We start from the raw sequence: 22,666 nt of genomic DNA, 5'->3' as shown, positions 1-22,666 counted from the left end.
CTGTGGACACAGATGGGGAATGGCTGGGGACACAGAAGGGGGAAAGGCAGGGAACATAGAAGAAGAATGGCAGAGGGAACAAAAGGGGAATGGTGGGGACACAGAAAGGGGATGGCTCGGGAGAAAGAATGTAATTATTAAGAAAATATGGGGGGAGTGGGTGCCAGTCCATTACTTTGCCAGGGGTGCTCAGACACCTAGATACACCCTTGACCCAAGGCAGTTTTGCCAACTCTGAAATGAAAAACAACCAACTGATGAGTGAAAAAAAAGTCCAACCCAATCCACTAAGAACCAAAACATAAGCCATACCTAACATGGCAGTAATGAAAACCATAAACTTTATTGTTTAGTGTTCATTTATATAAAATACATATAAAGATTTATTTGAATAGACCCAATTTTTCAAAGAAAAGTGGTAGGGCTGATCCAGCAGAGGACAGAATTGAAAAGCCACATACAAGCAATTCCATCCTTGTTAAATTGCAAATGCAACAGAAGGTAACACCTCCTAATATCTCAATACCCAGTATGTCACTACTCTGATCACCAATCACCTCTGTAATGCTTTGCTGTCTCTATATTATTTCAGTACCCAGACTGTGACTGCTCATATCACCAATCACCTCTGTACTGCTCTGCTGTCTCTATTATATCAGTACCCAGCCTGTCACTACTCTTATCACAAATTACAATTGTACTGCTCTGCTGTCTCTGTTATCTCAGTACCCAGCCTGTCACTATTCCTATCACCATTAACCTCTGTACTGCTCTGCTGTCTATTTTATCTCAGTACCCAACCTGCCACTAGTCCTATCATCTATCACCTCTGTAATGCTTTGTTGTCTCTATTATCTCAGTACCCCACCTAACACTACTCATGTCACCAATCACCTCTTTACTGCTCTGCTGAATCTATTATATCAGTGTCCAGCATGTCACTACTCCTATCACCAATCACCTCTGTACTGCTCTGCTGTCTCTATTATCTCAGTACCCAGCCTTTCACTACTCCTACTACTAATCACCTCTGTACTGCTCTCTCTATTATCTCAGTTCCCAGCCTGCCACTAGTCCTATCACCAATCACCTCTGTACTGCTCTGCTGTCTATTTTATCTCAGTATCCAGCCTGTCACTACTCCTATCACCAATCACCTCTGTACTGCTCTGCTGTCTCTATTTTCTCTATTTTTTCTATCATCTCTGGACTGTCCTTCCACCTTTCTCATATTATTACTCTTATCTCCTTCTTTAATAAGATTATCAAATTATTATTGAAGAGCTACACTTTACAATGATGATAACAGCAACATTGAAAAAAAACAAAAATCAAAAGATTTTCAAATGTATCAGGTCAGGTACAAAACAATCTCTTAAATGTGGCTGCTTCATACATCAAAAATTGGTATAAGATATTTGTCACTTTATATTAATTCATTGATATCTCCCCCTCTACCATTGACTCACAGCGGGAGAGCAGCACCCTGCTCATCAAATGTGGAAATGGGAATAGACAGAGTTTTGATAAGTGAATTCTGATGAAATTTCTATTTTTAGACACATTTTAAATTCACCATTACATGTTTTTTTGTGTTTTTCCACGTCATAATAAGAGGCCATTATATATGGTTTTATTTTGAAGCAATCAAAGATTATGCATGTTTCACCCATGAACGTCTTGTTCACAGAGTAGCCATGTATGGCATCTTTGTTTACAAGCCCTTCACGGGTGAAACACACATTAGAGAAGCTGCATGAAGCGGCAGCAGCAGGACCTGGTCTGCACAGACAGGACTGCTTTATTTGAGCACAACACTGAAACATCAGGTACTCTGGACACTCTCTCATCTGGTCCCCTTTTTTCACCTGCAATGCTTGGCAACAGGGAATCTTAGGGATTAACTTCTTATACAGACAGAAGAAGTGTCCTTTTCTTACTTCCGCCTTGGAAAAACTGCCAGGGATTCTCTCATCTATCATTCACTGTCCATATTGACAGATGATTGGAAAGCAGAGCTTCCTAGCAGTGTAATACTGGGCATCTTTATCTCTTTTTAAAAATGTATAAAATGCAAAGGGTTTTTCTATGTGAATGTCTACTGTATATGTAACCATTCATTGCTCAATATTAATACTGTCCTATACCCTTACTTCATGGAATTGTTACTGTCTGGTACAACATATTGATTATACTGTGTAGCCCTATTGCCTACTTATGTTTGTTACAACATATGACCTAATGGAGATACATGAATAGAATGGCAGATGAGACTCCTTTTTCCATCTCTTATACAGGATCATTAGGTGATTGATTTAATTGTGTTTTATATTCTCATTTCTCAATGCTATTTAATCTTCTCTCTTTTTTCAACGTTTCAAAGATGTTCAGTCTCCAGTAAACTAACTACACATTGCTGATTGGAATAATATGAATTTATTGTCTCTTCAATAGGATTTATTTGGATTAATATTTTCACCCTTAAATTTGTCTTTAATACACTTGAGAGTGTCTATATGATCACAATTTTTGTGATTATTGTGGGCATAACTGTATGCTTTAGGAAATAACTGTGTTTTTGTATATGTATTATAACCCTTAGGGATAACGCAGCTACCAAATCTAAATTAATCACCATTAAACATTATGTTTTAATTGTTATGTGAAGAATTGATAAAGAGTGCCCCCACAAAATAATCACTTTCTTCTTTCTGCCCTTGCAGAAAACCCAAAGTCTACAAAAGACAACATGCATATAAAATGCAGGTACATGTGATGTATATATGATGTATATCACTGTTATGTTGAAATTTCAGTAACCAATATTCTGGGTCATAGCTGTGCTGAAATAATGCACAATTACCTCGGACCAGGGCACATATACCTTAATTAGGATCAATATTCTGGATCAGACTTACTGAAAGGTTCACAATTTACCTAAAACCAGAGCACATGTACCTATAATATGGGGTACGGGCAGAAATGCATCTGCAGTATCCTATATCCATAAAGTAATAATCATGTGATGCTTAGGAATATTAGGTAAACAATCAATGTATATGCACATGTGTATAATGAGAAAATTAAACAGAAAATATTTATTCAAAATATACACTTGTACACTGCACATGTATGTATTATATGGGGTAGAGTGTGATTGAGGAGGAATGACTATAAATAGGATGTATCAGGCTACTGATAGCTGATGGAAGAGCTGCTGGTTTAGTTTCCGGTTGGAGAGCTGGATGGATGGAGGAGTAAGAAAGAGACAGACAGAAGAATCCCCAGAGTAAGGTAGTTATTGTATATTATTAATGCTGTAAGTTTATGTTGCTAAATACACAAACATTTGTAGCTTTTATTTTTTTAGATACTTTCTTGTTATCGTTACTTAAAAATTCTTACCTTAACAAAATGTTAAGGTATTATAACAATATAATTATATGTAAAAGGATATACTACTATAACAGTTATATTCTACATTTTGTATTATCTATTAGTCATTTTTTTTATTTAAAAGAAATCCCATAAATATCCCGATATTACACTGTATAATATATGATTCCACATTATCTTATATGTCACAGGTTAGTTACACATACTTTAAGCATTGTAAAATAATAATGTAAGTTCATGATACATATGTAAATATATATGTATGGTCATTTATAGTATGTCACCTTAATAGAATGAGCCAAAAACATTTTTAACAATTATAAGAAGTTGGGCAAAAATTCTGGGAACTTATGCGTATCATAGCTAAACATTCTATATCAGTACTATTTTATATTTTGTGTATAATATATTTATATATTCTCTATCAGTTCTGTCAGAACCAGTGTAATATATCTATTTTTTGTCAATACTGTGGGATCATGTGTGTACTCTATCTATCTATCTATCTATCTATCTATCTATCTTTTAATATTTCTATAAACACTATATAGTTTCTTTCAGTACTGTGGTATTATGTATCTAATGTACTTATTTGTTTAGTTAAAACCATTTATCAATATATACATTTTAATGTTTTCACAATTTCATCAGGACAACTACAAAATAGGTTACTCATCTTTTCAGTCCTCTCCTTCACCAAGGTTCACCAGTGTGTTCAGCTGGCAAGTGTGGCTTACTCATGTTACACCCAATGAACCCATCACCATGACAACAAATTCAGTTTACAGAGATAACTAGTTTACAGATGAGTCTATCAAGAAGCATAAATTATTGTTCTTACTCTAAAAATAATTCTCATTATACATTTAATAATAACGATTCTATAACAAAAAATATATCAATCCTTTTGTGTAAATTAGTTAAAAATCAATGATCATATTTCAAATAGTGCTATATTACAAGAAATGTAAAGGGACATCTAGTGGACAAAAAGAAGATTGCATGGAACAGAGTCATTTCTTATACAGGTAGTCTATTGAATAATAAATATAGGCTTATAGAGTTCTCACTGGAAAGCAGGGATGCCAAGAGGGGGGGAGTGGGTACTAATTACCCGGGCTGCCTGGCTTGCTGGAGGAGCTCGCCGGGAGCCCAGGTCCAGCACCACTCCCCCCCTCTAACATCACAGCAGCACAGCACATGCTGCTCTGTTCTGGACTGCACTGGGAGACTGCTAATGGCTGCTAAGAAGCAGCCACAGCAGTATCTTATGCCTGTGCGGGGAGCTATCAAGCTGATCGTGCCCCCCACTGGTTATGCACCGGTCTGAGGGGGATTACAGTGCCCCCCTCATTTGCAGCACTGCAAAACTTTTTTAACCTAATGGGCATGGCTACACCTCCCACAATTAGGCCATGCTCTCTGTTATGAGGGGTCCAGCATGGCTCTTGGCGGGCCATAAATATTGTGTATCTTCACTGCAGCCATGGGATTCACACTGTATTTTTGGCAGTGATACCTGGATAATAGTGGTACAGTGTGATTGTTACCCCTTCATCATCATATGGCACAAATCAGATTTATCATGGCCCTTCCCAATGAGGCCACTCTAATTTTTTGGTCACACATCTTATATCCCTTTTGGAAAAATGGGGGGGGGATGAAACCAAAGTTTGTTTGGGCCCAGTGCACCTTAAAGTTTACTTATGGCACTGCTATCCCCCACAGGTAGAAGACAGAAGTCTGCTGCTGCTGTTTAGCAGTAACAATCATTCTCTGTCTGAAGACCAGCTCACAGCAGCATGTGCAGGGTTTCTGAAAGGTAAGAGGGAGGGGGGATGGCATCAAACTTATGCCCATGCTGGGCCCCTCTAATAATCATGGGCCAGCTTAAATAGGATGTGCTCACCCTCTAGGCACCCATGCCTGTGAGCATAGAGTATCATGTCACACATCTAGTAAATTATCTTACATATTACTTATTACTATTACTGTGCATTGGGTTAGTATACACAAAAGTGTATCTAGGTATCAGCTCCTTCATAATATCTTAAATATTACTCTGTGCATCAGGTTAGTATATTTCAAAAGATTATTTACTAGCACCTTTCCCTCCCTGTGTTATAACACATTCAACATTCCCCTTTCTCACCTATGTAGAAATACAGTCTCTACCTCACACACATAGTAACCTTTTCCCCTCCCTCACCTTTGGTGTAACAAATTACTTTTGCTCACACTTGCAGTAATAAATTCCCCCTCCCTTGCCTGAGTTTTAACATATTCTCTTCCCTCACACTCTAGTAACACATTTGAAATTTCCCTTCATCACCTGTGTAGTAACACATTCTCCTCCCGGGGGGGTGTTGTAAAACATTATCATCACTCTCTTCTATAGTAATATATCCCCTACCTCATCTGTGTAGTAACACATTCCCCTCCATCACCTCTATAGTGACATTCCCCTCTCACTGCTGCTGTAACACATTTCCCTCACTCATATTTCCCTCCCACACTATTCAAATAGGGGAGCCACACCAACTGCCAGGGATGTTTGGTAGCACTTTGGGTGACAGTTGCTGTTTGAATATTGAACTGGTCTGCTGCCATGATGAGACAGTCAGTCAGGACATTGTACACGGAGAAGAAACATTTTAGCCCTTTTCAACCACTTAGGAGTCAAATTTAGAAATGTTTTCTTAGTGGGCACCTACATCATGGAAGTAATATACTCCCTAATTTTCTTGTTTCTAGGTTGTTTGGGTCAGTGAGTTAATGAGTCAGTGAGTCAGTGAGTGAATCATTCAGGAAATTTGATTTTATATATAGATTACTCTCTGCATTTGTCTGAGATTAATACTCAGAAATACACCAACAGACACATGAAAATTTAATTTATACTTCAAATTATTTGTGTTATTAATTAATACAAATTTCTTATAAATTTTCTTATACACCCTATTCTCTATAACCAATCCTACCCACATCTCTTACATAGAAATTTCCTGTATACCCTTTGGTATCTCATACAATGATCACTGATTCCTCTGCATACATCACACTGAGCAGAGTAACTGTGAGATGGTCACATTATCCCCATTCCCATGATGTGTGTAGATATAATGGCAGCATCCTGGTGCATCAGCTGACTGTAGGTGTGACAGAATCGGTAGCATGTGTTACCCATCTATGGTCAGTGCTGGGGGTGAGTAATGTGTAATCTGCACATTCTAAGGTGACAGTATGAGGTTTAAAATATTATAGTGACAATAATAGACTGTGTGTACTATATATGGGGATGTAGTCAGCATCCCGGTGTGCGGAATACCGATGGTCTTAATACCTGCACCGAAATCCCAATAGGTTGGGAACCTGGCACAAGTATCCCAGCTATCAGCATCCCGATGGTAAGTATCGGACTGCAGGGGGAGGGGAATGTTAGGTAGTGGGGTTAGGGATAGGCACAAGGGGGAGGTTTAGAGTTAGGCACTATGGGGGTAGGTTAGAGGCACTAGTGAGTGGGTGTCAGGATTAGGGTGCAGGGAGGAGAAGGTTAGGTTTAGGCACTAGGAGGGAGGGTTAGTGTTAGGAACTGGGAAGGGTGGGTTAGGGTTAGTGTAGGGGTTAGGGGAGGGGGTAAGAAAATACTCACCTTTGACTCCTATGGCTGTCAGGATTCTAAATGTCAGAAAAACACTGTTGTTATTCTGACTAGTGGTATCCTGACAGCTGGGATATCTTACTCAACTGCTATATAAGTATTGGTATCTGCTGCAGGAGGATAGAGGTATATGTGCTGCACATCTGACTGGAAATGGGGATATAGCAATTTGACAACAAAACAAATAGAAAAAATAGTGGTAAATGACTGGGTCATGTTTATGTATGTAAACATTTATCTTGTTCTTTATATAACATAACATAACAGTATTATTGTAAAAGTAGAATTGCCTCAGTAACCTTTTTATTTTTAACTATAAACATTTTTTCTTACAGGACAAATAAGGAGCAGGATTCCCTCTAAGAATATCAGAAGAAGTTGTGGAAAGGGACATTATTCTCTGATCAACCCAACTACAAACATCATTTCTTCTTTAATCTCTGAGGGATCCATAAAATCTATTGTCATTTTCTGTATAGAAGAAACATTGGGCAAATAAATTTAATCTTATCTAATACATGATGAGTCTCGCAGGAGAGAAACAGCATCTGTGCTCTGAGTGTGACAAAAGCTTTATATATAAATCAGAGCTTCTCAGACATCAGAGGAGTCACACAGGAGAGAAACCATTTTCATGCTCTGAATGCAACAAATGTTTTAAAGAGAAGCAAAGTTTTGTTATACACAAGAGAATTCATACAGGAGAGAAACCATTTAAATGTACTGAATGTATCAAATGTTTTTCCCAGAGGTCATATCTTATTGCACATCAGAGGATTCACACAGGAGAGAAACCATTTAAATGTTCTGCATGCAGCAAATGTTTTACAGAGAAGCAAAATCTTGGTAAACACCAGAGAATTCACACAGGAGAGAAACCATTTACATGTACTGAATGTGGTATATGTTTTCCCCAGATGTCACAACTTGTTAGTCATCAGAGAATTCACACAGGAGAGAAACCATTTAAATGCTCTGAATGCAGCAAGTGTTTTGCCCACAAGTCACAACTTGTCAGACATCAGAGGATTCACATAGAAGAGAAACCATTTAAATGCTCTGAATGCAGCAAGTGTTTTGCCCACAAGTCACAACTTGTCAGACATCATAGGATTCACACACGAGTGTTTTACTAGAAAGATTTAACATGAGTAGTCACTCTGAGGGCCTGAATGTAGCATATGTTTCATAAGTAATAAAACTTATATTACTATAATATACATTCAAACAAGCCAAAATATTGTCTGAATGTGACGAGTGTTTTATATAAATGAGTCCTGATATAGACAGCAGAGGACTGACATATGGACATGGGGGACTTTTCCCCCTGTATAGTCTCTCTGTTATTAAATATGGGCCTGATTCAGCAGCAGACACAAGGCCAATATTTATGCAATTATAAAAAAGCCTGGATATAAAATATTCAATTTATATGCCTTAGTAGGCCAATAAGATTATTAAATTCAACCTGACAAAAGAGCGCTTGACAAAAAATTAAAGGTAAAGTCTCCATACAGAGTGTCAGTCACTCTACCTGACTTCACCCATTTACTGACCTATTATACAGGGCTTTTCATTCAGTTCTCTTGCCGATACAGGTGCAGTAAAATCTTATGGGGAGCATTTATAATACCCTGATTACACCTTGGTATATTAATTAAGACACAAGACTTAATTTACAACAGCAGTAACAACACAGGGATTTTTTATGCTTTATGATTGATTTCAGCCATCATCACCATCTACTAATGTAACGCTGCTATGCCATTTTCACCACTCCTATTAAGCTACATTAAGGAAAATTGATACACACTATTCCTCCTTCAGCATCTCTGGGGATTCAGTATTTAATTGCTACATTTAAATTCATTCTCTAGTTGGATACAAATGAATCAGGACTGTATTACCATTCTTATAATTAATTCACTATTGTCAGGTTTGTCCATTTGTGATATTCATTTGGTCTCATGACATTTGTCCTGAATAATTTATTTTTATTTCTATGTTATGATTTATGTTACCATTTTACATTAAGAGTCTGATCAACTCCATTTTTTGTATTTATTTACATGAACCTGTGCTGATTTCAGCTTTCTTTTAATAAAATACCTTTTTAACATTATTTATGTGTATGACTAATGTCCCAGCATAGATAATAGAACACAGTTTCTTCTTTATATATTTTTTTCTGTAAGGTTGACAATAACCTTTTTTCACTGCTGCATTATTATCTGACCCTCCTGCTCTATTAGTGCTGAGTTTAATCTCTTGTTATACTAAATATAGCCCATTCTGGATTCATCTGAAAATCTTTTTCCACATATAAATTTATAAAACCTTCGATTAATTTCTAATATCGCCTTATGATTGGACAGTCCCAAAACAATGGGTTAAGTCAGCACCTTTTTCCCCATATTTTGTACATTTACAGGAAGTTGATAATCCCATCTCCCTTCTTCTCAGAGGAGAGAGGTATGCCCTGTGATAAATTTTGAAAAACCTCTTTCCAAGTATATCGGCATTGGTAGTAATTAATTACTTTATTCAGTTCACCATATAACATATCCAAAGTCATACATAGAAATATCTCCCTCCAGTTGCCAATTCCAGTCATGGTCTGCTTAATATCTACCAATTCTCTTACAATAGAATCATAAAATGATATTGCTTTTCGCTCTGGGCTGTTCTGTAATAAAGTATTTCCTAGACTGTTATTCCAATATATTTCACCAAAATTTTGAATGACACTCTTGGGCTTGAATAAATGAATAAATGGAAGATTAAGAACTATAATCCCTTTGAATTCCTCTCTTGCTTGCCTATAAGTCTTAGGTTTCTTATATTGCATGTCCACAAGTTGTCCTTCCTTCTTGGCCACTCGCTCTTTCACCAGGTAAAAGGGTATAAAGCTGCCAACCCTTGGAATTTTGGATTCCTTAAGAAGGGTAAATGTATAAAGATATTAGGGTGTATTTTCATTCTACATCTCAACAAATACCACGCTCTTCTAGTGGACATTCATAGAGGAATTTTAAGATTTTCCTGGTCTATCTCTTCTTATTTAGCATGAAGAAATGCTGACAACTCCATAACTGAAATAAATGAGCCCTCCAAGGAGGAATGGACATATTTATATCTATCAAACAGCCAATCTTTAATGTAGCGCAGCTGTACTGAGAGGCTATTCCATTCCAAATTTGGAAGATGAATCCCTCCCTTTATTGTAGGTTGCTGTAAATACAGTAGCAGGTCATCTGCAAATGTGGTTATTTGAATCTCACTTGATCCAGCCACAAAGCCCTTCAGGACCGACCAGTTCTGCAAATAACGTAACATAGGGTCCAACACTGGATTGAACAAATTGCAGAGAGTGGTCATCCCTGATGTGTGCCCCTATTCATTGTTACTTTTTTGCTCTTATTACCATTTTTTCGAAGAAATGTAAAAGGGGATTCATATAAGAAATGAATGAATTGTGTAAACTTTTCCCCAAAATCTCTTGAACTTTTATCACTCCTATGTTTGCATGTGAGGACATTTTTATTTTCTGAATGTGACAAGTGTTTTATCTAAATAAATCTTGTTAAAGACAGTTTGGGCAGGAAGACACTCTATATAAGCTTCCAAATTTAGCATAGAAACTTTCAATTCACTCAGTGTGGGAGAGGACTGTTACCATAACCATCAAGGAGGGGTTTCCAAGGATCTAAGGAGGATTCTAAATCCCAGGCAGAAAATTCAGTGAAATGAAAAGTAGCAGCGTTCTTAGATAATTTAAGTTTCAATGAAGAATTTAATTAATATAACAGTTTCTTCTAAAACCTAACAACCTTTCCACAATAAAAGAGATTATGGGTTAGAAAGACATTTGAGTGGTTATGTTTGATACAATTACCAGTGGCCGATGGCACAAAGTGTTTTCTATTAGCAGCAGATCTATGTCTGATTCAATACTCTAAGGTGAATCCTGTAGCTGTGCTGACTTAAGGTTAGGTAAGGATCTACTCAAAGTCAGGTAACTCAGGTATTTCTGTGTGTGATGTCTGGGAAATGGTGGATCAAGCTTGTGATTTCAAATCTAAATTTAGTTATACAACATAAAGAGAGTAATTGAGATAAAACATCTGGAGTGTCTAAGATCCACAGAGGATTATCTAGTGATTGGGCATTGCTGCAAAAACAAAAAGAAATGAGAGCGAGGGAGTTAATATTTGTCTTGTAGCTGTGTAAATGAAAGAATAGTGCCACCTGGATCAAACATGTCTTTCATGATCATGATACCCTTTAAGATATATTAGGATGAGATGATAGAAAAGGTGTCACATTAATAGGAAGCAATTCAGATTTTTCTACATTAATGCGATATTCTGCAAAATACATAAATAAATAAATTGTGTCTAAATTTGTAGGAATGGAGTGTAAAGGATAGAAAATAAAAAGCATTATATAATCTGCAAATAAAGGCAATTTTCATTCTTGGTCCATAGTTGCAATAACTTTAAAGGTGAGATTTTGACATAGTGCTATCACTAGTGGCTCAAGGGTAGTTGCGAACAAGATTGAGGAAAGGGGGCACCCCTGTCTCATGTCTCTTTGAATATAGAGAGGTGGTGATAAATATTTATTAGGGAGGACTTCATTAATGGGGGAAGAATATAGAGAGGTTAAAAATTTTATAAAAAGTGGGGTAGGCCAAAGTGGCGGAGTGACTCAAAAAGATGATCCATGGTTACCAGATCAAACACTTTTTCAGCATCTAAATAAGATAGTAACCTGGGATCAATGGGATCACCCTTCGTGGATTGTGAAGAGCAGGGGTTCCCAACCATGGTCCTCAAGGTACACTAATAGTCCAGGTTTAAGGGACAGCCATAATTGAGCACAAGTGACTTAATTAGTACCTCAGTTATTTTGATTTAACCATCTGTGCACAATCATGGATAACACTAAAACCAGGACTGTTAGTGTGCCTTGAGGACCGAGGTTGGGAATCACTGGTGTAGAGATTGTAGCACAGTTAAGATTTTCCTAATATTAGTGATTGAACTTCAGCCCCATATAAACCCTGTTTAGTCAGGGTGTATTGTATCATTTTCCAAGAAATTAAGAGACAGAGACTGAAGTGCAAGGTGATAGTTCCTCTATTGCCTGTATCATTGTGTGATCACCTGTTGTATGATTGAGTATCTTTTTTCCTGTTGTCAATCATGGATCAGACTATGTTGTCAATTTATTGAACAGGAGTATCACACCACTTTTAGCATTAGTAACAATTTGTCAATCTTACAGGGAGTCTTAGATCTATATTTAAGTAGTAAAGCTAATGGTTAATGTAAAGCTAATGGTTAATGAATTGCTTTTTTACTGAATAGAAAAGAACTAACATCCCTTACACCACCGTCAGTGGCATGATAATTTAGGTCTCTTCTGAATAGAAGATGGTGAGATGTATCTGCTGCTTGAACTCATTTTATCATTAATTTGGCTTCTAATCTGAGGTGCTATTAATAGGTTATTACTGAGGGCAGTGACTTTATTAAATGTAACCTCTGTCTTTCATCCTTATGTTACATCATAGTGCTGTATAATGTTTGCACCTATATTTGGTGAAACTTTTAAAGTTGTTGCAATTTCCCAGATTGTATGACCTTATATTCTTAAACTTATGATGGACTGTCCTATATCTGGGCTGATGTAAGCTATTCTTGACATAATATGATTTCTACATAAAGAAAATATGGTTTTGCACCAATACCCTCTTATAGAACCAGTGATTGACCTTAGCCTTATTATGCATGATAAAAAATGTCAGTAAAATTGTCCTTTTAAAAATAAATTCATACAAATTCATCAACTAAGCTAATTATATATGTCTAAGAAACTCAAATTAAACCTTTATATTACAATTTCTAACATCAGGAGAAATATAATTCCATGAAAAGAAATACCTTTGTTGCAAGCAAAGGCAGGGGGAAAGACAAACAACGTTTATGTTGGGGCACTCTTGCATATGATGTAATGGTCATGTTGTGATGATATGAAAGAGAATATAAAACGTAACTTTTAATAAAGAACCTTCAAAGAAAAAGCTAGAATATCTAGAAGTACACAGGATATACAAATGAATAATCAATTAACTATTCATCCTAGTTAGTTAAGGTAAAATGTACAAATCAATCATAACGATATGTCCAGTGAAATTCATAACAATTGACGTACACACTTAACACATAATTCATCTAAAATTTATGATAATCAAAATCGTGGTACTCAGAATATATCAATAAATTCTAGTCACAAGAAGACATCTATTGTGACACATATAATGGCTCTGTTACACAACAAATATCAAAATATATCATAAGGTGAAAATATTGCTGATGACTCTGTTATACAACAGATATCAAAATATATCATAAGGTGAAAATATTGCTGATGCGACCCTCAATAGAGAGATTTTATTGATCAATTAAAATGATACCACACATAAAAGTAGTATGTAGAGTGCTGAATCAGGAGAAATATAATTCCATACAGATTTTTTCAAACATTGACTTTTATTATGCATATGTCTATTGATGTTATTATGTACAGAATCATTGTGAAGTTCCTGCTGATATGTAGGACAGGTCTTTCTGTCAAAACTCTGCCCAGGCAATATTTGACTCCTAAACAAAAATGTACCTACAGATGTGCCCAGCTAGTTTGCTGCTCCATACACTATGAAGCGTGCCAAGCAAGGCGCACCACACACCACGCCATGAGTCACGCCAAACTGAAAGTTTAGTAATGTGGCCTAGCGTAACGCTGGAAAAAGGTCATTATGTGTAATACAACTTTTTGCCCACCAGGTGTCACTTTTCCTAAACTACATAGCGCATGCGTCTGATTTCCAATGCATGTTCTGTATCACCACCCGATGATTGGCTGACAGAAGCGGTGATTCGGTACACTATACAGTATTACAGCGTTTTCCACATGGAATCAGGAATGTATAATAAAGCGGTAGAAGAATGTCTAATAAAGTTTGAAATCATTAAGCTCTGTAGTACACATTGACTGTGCGGTTGAAATTGCACACTTGCGCCAATTTAAATACTGTCAGCACTGTCCCAGAGTTAGACATTGTAGTGATTTCATTACTTTACAAACTACAGAACTGTAGTAATGGGTGAAGCATGTAGCCTAGCGTAATAATGCCTAGTCTCACCACTTCTCCCTTCTTCTTGTCCCATGAGTTTGAGACCTTGATAATATATATATATATATATATATATATATTTTTTTTTTTTTTATTATTTTTAAAATCTTCACTTACAATATTCAGTATTCAATACAGTACATGTGGAGCGCATGCCCAGTGCTTCGGGAGTCAAACAGCAAAAGTGGGATTTTTATTACACACTGTACCTTAGAGTGCAAACTTGTGTCAATGCCGGCGCTGTCCCAGACTTGGACACTATAGTGATTTTTCATGACCAGCAACTGGTAGTAGGCTCTGTTTGTATTACAAAGTGACTGTGCATTAGAGCGCAAACTTGCATCAATGTCAATGCTGTCCCAGACTTGGACACTTTAATGATTTTATGAATTCAATAACTGGTAGTGTGCTCTGTTTGAGAGAGAGATCTCTGTATTACAAACTGACTGCGTTTAAACCGCAAAATTGCATCAATGTCAGCGGCACATGCCCAGTGGAGGGGTTACAATGACAATGGAATGTGTGCCGCATGCCCAGTGAAGCCAAGCCATAAACAAAGTAGTGCTATGCCATGGCATAAGGTAGATCATCACTGCGCATGCCCAGTTGTCTGCAATCCTACAGTACTGTATGATGTTGAATTTTCACACTTGTGCCATCCAGTGCTGTCCCAGACTTACAGTACTTGTACACAATAGTAATTTCATGACTTCAGAAAGTGCTACAGTAGTGGGCTTTATTTGAGAGGGAAGTCTCTGTATTACCAACTGACTGTGCATTAGAACGCAAACTTGCATCAATGTCATTGCTGTCCCAGACTTGGACACTTTAGTGATTTTATGAATTCAGCAACTGGTATTCAGCTCTGTTTGAGATAGAGGTCTCTGCATTACAATCTGACTGTGCGTTTCAACTGCAAAATTGCATCAATGTCAGCACGGTTGGTGCTGTGGTATCTGTTAGCCAGCTCTGAGGGATTGCAAATGGGATCTCTGGAACAAGCCCAGTGGAAGGGTTGCAATACATTGCACTGCTCCATAGCCATACACATGTAGCACTATGCCATGGCATACAGTATGGAAGATCATACAGTAGCGGGTCATGATTCACACACAGTGAAAGTCAGATCTCCATATTACACACTGACTGTGTAATAATAATAATAATAATAATAATGAAAAATAAAAAGTGTAACCTTGACTGTGTAATAATAATAATAATAATTAAAAAAAAAGTGTAACCTTCCAGGTTTCGAGCCCCGGAAATGGGTTTTACAGACGTCTGCAATGTAGAAGTTTGATTTCTTACCACTACACTACAGCCATCTGAATACTTCAGGAACTACAGTAGAGGCAGTAGGCTAGGGGGCTAATGCCTAGCCTCACTGCATCTACCATTTTCTTGTCCCTCAGGTTCGAGACCTTTAAAATATATACTGTAAAGTACTGTTTAATTTTTTTTTTAAATCTGCACTAATATATTATCCACAAATTCTGGCATTTCTATGCTACAGTACTTTATGACAAAAAAGTGTAACCATGACTGTGTAATAATAATAATAAAAAACAAAAAGTGTAACCTTCCAAGTTTCGAACCCAGAGGAGGGTTGTACAGGCACCTGTAATGTATTGGTTTGATTTCAAACCATTACACTACAGCCGCCTGCAATAATGAGGTTTACACCTGTCTTGAGTGTGTCCTACAATACTGTACATCATCGTATCTCTGGCGCATGCCCAGATCCATACACATGTAGCGCTATGCCATTGCATATGAAAGATCACAGCACTGCACATGCCCAGTGGGTCGCGAGTCAAATGCAGCTAAAGTGGGATTTTTTGCTACGACAGGCTTGTGGACGAGTGGTTAGGTGTTCCGTCTCTCTACCTGCCTGTCCCGCCTGTTCTAGCCCTTAATACATTTTTTTTCTTAATTCTTCTAATTAGTTCAGTATTGCTATACAACCCTTACTAAACTCAGTAGATTTTATATACTGTACTAGGGGGTAAATTTACTAAGATGAGAGTTCTAATAAGAAGTGATGTTGCCTGTAGCAACCAATCAGATTCCAGGTACAGTATTATCTTCTAGAAGGTGCTACTGTAGATAAATGAGAAGTAGAAGCTGATTGGTTGCTATGGGCAACATCACTTCTTAAATAGAACTCCCATCTTAGTAAATTTACCCCTACATGTTTAACTTTGTCCCCCAAATTTTTTTTCTTCCGCCCCCAAAATGAAAGTCAATTTTTGGGGTGTTCTTACTGTCAGTGTTTTTAAAAAATTTTTTGATGCAGTTAACAGTACTGTACCTTTGGGGGACTGTCTGAAGGCCGCACGGTGGTTCCCGCAATGTTGCACCCCAATTCACCACTTTTTTCTGGTTGCTATTCATACAGTAGGCAAAACTTGTTCACATATTCATGTATACATTGCTTTGACTTCCCGCCTAGGCAGAAAGTCTTTCAAATTGAATACAGTGATAATTTTCCACCTGGCAAAATTACGTAATCTGCAAAACTTTTTTAGCCTATCTCATCTTTTTGCTCCAAGGGGTCTATTTACTGTACAAAGCAGTGTTAGGAGACAGAGTGAAAAGTGATAAGAAAGTGAAAAGGTGCCACCCAATCAGCTCCCAACTGTCATCTCACAGGCTGTGTTTGAAAAATTATAGTTGGGAGCTGATTGGCTGGCACCTTATCACTTTCTTACCACTTTTCACTCTGTCTCCTAACACTGCTTTGTAATTAGACCCCTAAATTGAATACAGCCCTCAGTGTGTATAGTAAAGTATGTGTACTGTACTGTATACTACTGTAAGTGCCGGGCAGCCTTGAAATCACTGGGACAGGCAACAGGGATACTGTATATGACTGAAGGCAGCAACCCCCATCGGCTGGCGTGCCCCTGGGGAGGGCAATCCTGGCCAATAGGAAGATATGCCCCTGCATCTGTGTGTTATTGACTTCTTGTACCTTTTTAATGACAGATGCATGTGTTAGGTCACAGACACACTTAAAGACTGAATTACACACAAACACCAATTGTTTAAATGAATGACAATTTTTACTTAACCTAACATACAGTACTGTACTGTATGCAGTTAATCACACCTTTTTAATACTGTACATGCTTTTAGATAGGGTACAATGAAAATAAAATTGATTTGCCAATGGTCACTGCATGATGCCAACTAGAAAAAGTAAACAAAAATGATTGTACTGTACCTGTAAGTACTGTACTTTATGGTCAAACACAGTAGTGTACAGTAAATTAAAAATATATTCTGTTACACAGTACTATAGTTTAACAGTATAGAGTATGAATCTACAGTACTACATTTTATATACGTTACTGCAGTTTTCTTACAGTTACTGTATGCTGCCCATCCGCTACACGTGCTGAAAAGTACCCCATTATGAAATTGCAATCATGCTGTCGTTTGTCAGTCTGTGATGAACCTGCACTGAACAAGCAGTCATTCAGTGCAGACTCATCAATCATCTGCTAACATTGCTCAACATTGCTCAGTCCTTCCTCAATGCTGACCGATACACCCTACCGGACCGAGGACTACACAAAAAGATTAGGCTTTAAGTTAAAATCATCACTGGCACTTTTGGTCTCAGATCCAGAGTTTCACCTATAGCAGGTGCAGACTCAACCTCGCACCAGAGTGCAAGGTTCACTGTACACCCTGAAGAAAGGAGGATAGGCAGAGATGAACAGACAGTAAAAGACAGATACACAGGTACTCACCAGAGATACTCTTGTTCTTCATCCCGCACGATCCCACACACAGGTCCCTGTACTGTGAATATGCCGTGCTGGGCCCTTTCCTGCTCTAACAGTGTCACACTTATCCACATTAATATCGGCCCTAACTAAGCAGCCCAACGAATTTATTAATAAGGAATTTTTATTATAATTAAACCTGGTGGTGAAAAAAGCAGTGCCCCTTGGCCCACAGCCCATATAATGATTTACAAAAAAATACATGAAACAAGATGCTATTTGGGTGACCCAGATTGAGGTGAGCAACACCTGTCTTTTGGAAGTCAAAAGTGTAAATAACTCCAAATCCCCCCTAGCAGCAGATGGAACAAACTGTCCCTCAATGCATGGTGCACCCACAATGTCTGTGACAATGGATGTGGATGTTGAAGCAGCCACTACTACTGTATACAGTGTGAATAAAAGGAACCTAAAAACTTGAAACATCTACATTACAAACAGCAACATCAAGCGCAGTAGCAGAAACTGATAGCTGCAGCACAATCTGTGATGATGCTGTTGGAACAGGGGGCAATGTACAGTACTGTAGGTGTAGGAGCCAGTGGAAGGGGTGGTTGAACCATTAGCTGTGGGCTTGCACAGTGACTAGGCACATATTGAACCTACTTTGTTAAACAGTGGAGGGGCAGTGACATAATGCTGCGAGATTTGTCCAGGACCATGAGGACAGGAGGGGGCACAAAACTGCTGATTAATCCCCAGTAATTGTGGTTGCAATGACCATTAGAGGTCTTGCAGTTTTGACTAGGTGGCGGGGAGGGGCGGCACTGCAGTGGTGATGGGGCATGGCTGGGGAATAGGGTTAAATACTGTATGAACATAGGTGTGTGTGACAGCAGAAATACAAGGAGGGGGCGGAGGGGGAAGAGAGAAATTAATGAAATTAAAGAATGAAAGGAAAAGAGGAAATCTATGAAGTACTGTACAGTAAATAAGGTAAGGGAAAGGTAAATAAATAGCTTATAAAAGAAATTAGGAGAATACTGTACTGTACATACTGTACCTGTAAGGAAAGAAAGCACAACCACAATACTGTACATACAGTACTATGGACACAGTGTACAGTACTTAACAGTCCGGATCACAAACTGAAAAGAGGAAGTTAAACCTCACCTCCACATTACTAATTATACACAATAACATACAGTGCAGTGATATATGCTACATAGCATTTGCTTGACCATTTATTTCGATGACAACTGGTAAGACTCTATACAGATGATCAATATAATTGTTACACTGGGCACGTGTCAATACTGTTTTCCAAAACTTCATTATCCCATCCAAAAGTTCCTAATTAGTTTTTGGTTTCACATCAAACCTGATGAAACTCTTCAACTGTGCCCAGACCAATTCAATCTGATTCATGTCTGGTGACCTACAGGAAAGTAAAAAAAAAATTATATAGTCACTATACTGTAATAAAAAGTGTACTAGAATAATAACTGTATGGTACATACTTTATTGTACAATAAAGAGTCAATACAGTAGGACAATACTCACTCTGGTGGTGTGCGTTGCTAATTTATACCTATCTTCCATGAATTTTGCTGAAGCTGAATGTTTTGGATCATTATCCTGGAATAATCGATGTCCTGATGGAAAGCATTTTCTCACAAATGTCACCATACAGCAATCTACTATTTGTTCTTGGAAGTAGGTCTTATCCATGATGCCTAAAGAGATGAGAAATTATTGTCTGTAACATGCGTACACTGTAGAGGACTGTAAATAATTGTTACAACAAACATTACTGTACTGTACCTTCAAAAATTAAGATCGGTCCTGCACCCCAATGAGATATACCTCCCCATACATGGACCTTTATTGGATGCTTCAGACATGGTTTAAGTGAGAGATGTGCACGGTTCCGGAAGGACAGTCTTGAGAACCTCTCGAGAGAAACCGAAGTTTTATCTGTTTAAATTACGTCATTAAAATTCTCTCCACTGTCTATCCACCTTAGTGCTTGTTCAACTCTCTTTTCTTTATTAACTTCCCTTATCATGGGATGTATCCTGTGGAATAAAAACAAGTTTTAGTTTACAGTCATGTAAAATCAGTGCATTATTAAGTACAGTGTACTGAACAAAATAGTGCACTGTAGAGTGCATTTGTGGGTTTTTGTACATTATAGAATTTTACATACCTTGTAGGGCCAAGAGTCCATACAAGTTCTTTACGCATCCGTTTGATTCTGGTACAGGAGATGTCCAGGTCACATTCTGTTTTTAGAATTTGTTTTATTTGTAAAGCTGTACACTCATCATCCTTACAAGTTAATTGGTGCACATTCTTTTTGACGCTCCAATGGTAGAACACATACAGAGTATAGAGAAATTATTGGACAGTTAGTGTTGAAATTGGAACACAATACAGTAGCAATGTACTGTAGCTACAGTACATACAGTATAATAAAAAAGGTTGCTGTAAAGTATTTACAATGTGCATTTAGAAGGAAATCTATATCTGGTCCATGTTCTATCAAATGCATGATAGCACACAGTTTGTAAACCAAAAAGAACACCACTCTCTTTCAGCCAGGCCTGGATCTGTCATGTTGTTTTGTGTTCTTTTTCATATTTGCAATTATCTTGCTTATGGATTTACTGATTTTTGTCGGCATGTTTGAGGAAAAAAACCGTGGAGAGAACAAGAGAAATACAGTACTGTTACTGAGTATAGAGACTTAGGGCTTCATTCAGAGGTGGTACAGCCGCCTCGATGTTTGTCCAGTGCGCATGCGCACGAGGGATCCGGCTCCTTCATGTGCATGCATTAGACCCGCTACGACCGACAGCGCCGGTCGTAGTGGGTCTCTTTCCAAAGGGGGTGAGCTATCGATGTTGATTGACAGAGCCAGAAGCTCTCCGGGGCTTACGACAAGTGAGACCCTACCCTAGGGTCTCATCGTAAGCCCCAATGGTCGCGATGGTCTTTGACCATTGCGACCATCACCCTAGTGGTCGTTAGAGCTGTGGGTGTAAACCCACAGCCTAACGACCGAAACAGAGGTGGGCAGTCAGGATGCAAGCGGCCGCCCAGTTTCTGAGCGACCGTTTGCATCCTCTGACCACCTCTGAATGAAGCCCTTAGTGCAGTATACTGTACACTTTAATGTCCAGTATCTTAACAAAAATATTATACTGTATAAAATACTGTACAGTATTTCGGAACACGGGGTATTACTGTACATTCTTAACATAACATACTGTATGGAATAATGGTCATGGTCAAGCCTCCTCATAGCAATTCAAATGTTCAGGCCACACAATTTGTTTTTTTTTGTTTAACAAATATACCGTACTGTAGAGTATGTTGAGAAGTACTGTATAATGCACTGCACAGTGTACAATTGGATACACAAATATGTACTGTATGGACCAGGCTAAAAAGTATCACACATTACTGTACATTTCCTCATATTTACACCAGCAGATAATGTGAAATGTTGCCTGCTCAATGGAAACTAAGGGTCATACAGTATATACAGCAAAGATTGATGTGAGATAACATTGGGAGATACTGTATATACAATATAACCAACCAGCTTGTAACTTACTGTACATTTTGCAGGCTGTGTTTAATAAATGATAATTTTGAGCTGATTGGTGATATATATTTCCCAATTTTATCTCACATCAAGCTTTGCTACATACAAAGTACACAAAGATGTGTCTATGAAGAAGACATTAAACAGGACATAATACACAGCAATATTGCGACTGAAACTAAGATGGCCACTGAGCAAAAACAAGATGGCCACAAGGACAAAACAGTCACTCACAGGAGACTATGAGGGGCAGCAGGAAATGATCATTGGTATTCGTCTACGGGGAAGGGTAAAGGACAAGGCATACTGTAGCAGCGGGACGTTAAACACAGCAATATTGTGACTGAAACTAAAATGGCTGCTGAGCAAAAACAAGATTGCCGTGAGGACAAAACGGTCACTCACGGGAGACTATGAGGGGCAGCGGGAGGCTAGGAAATGATCAGCAGTATACGGTGTGTGTGATAGTTACTCGATACACAAATAGACGTCTACGGGGATGGGTAAAGGATGGGGCAAACTGTGGCAGGGGGATGTTAAACACAGCAATATTGTGACTGAAACTAAAATGGCCACTGAGCAAACATAAGATGGCCGTGAGGACAAGACAGTCACTCTCAAGAGACTATGAGGGGCAGCGAGAGGCTAGGAAATGATCAGCGGTATACGGTGCATGATAGAAACAGAGCTGTCCATTTGTGAGAAGCATCGATATGCACAAGTAATATTTCAAGAACATGTGCCCTACGACCTCTATTGCAATTGGACCAAGCGGGTGAACTTTGATGGCAGTCGGAAGAAAGTGCCAATCCCCAACAATTTAAGAGAAGATATCCTGTCAAGATGTTGGACAAGATTCAGTATTGGAAAAGAAGAAGTGACCTGGATAAAGGACATGTTGAATGGGGTGCTGCCCATGCCAAGGAAACATGCATGGAGGACAGTGACACGGCCACCAAGTACAGATCTTCAATCAACAAACATGACTTGAAGGGACTTGACAGAAGAGAGGAAGTCCCAGCACCACCACTGGCCAGGATGTGCCAGTGGCAGAAGAACGA

The 22,666-nt window shown here is 38.2% G+C and overlaps 1 pseudogene; it reads right to left on the bottom strand.

The window, feature by feature from the left end:
- Positions 1-19,551: 19,551 nt before the first annotated feature.
- Positions 19,552-20,678, bottom strand: LOC148522651 (uncharacterized; annotated as a pseudogene).
- Between the last annotated feature and the right edge of the window lie 1,988 nt (positions 20,679-22,666).

The sequence above is a fragment of the Taudactylus pleione genome, unplaced genomic scaffold (genome assembly GCF_031769625.1).
Source record: "Taudactylus pleione unplaced genomic scaffold, aTauple2 ptg000145l, whole genome shotgun sequence".
NCBI classification, from domain to species: Eukaryota; Metazoa; Chordata; class Amphibia; order Anura; family Myobatrachidae; genus Taudactylus; species Taudactylus pleione.
Note: the sequence above shows the minus strand (reverse complement) of the source record. Positions and strands in the feature narration are given on the sequence as shown.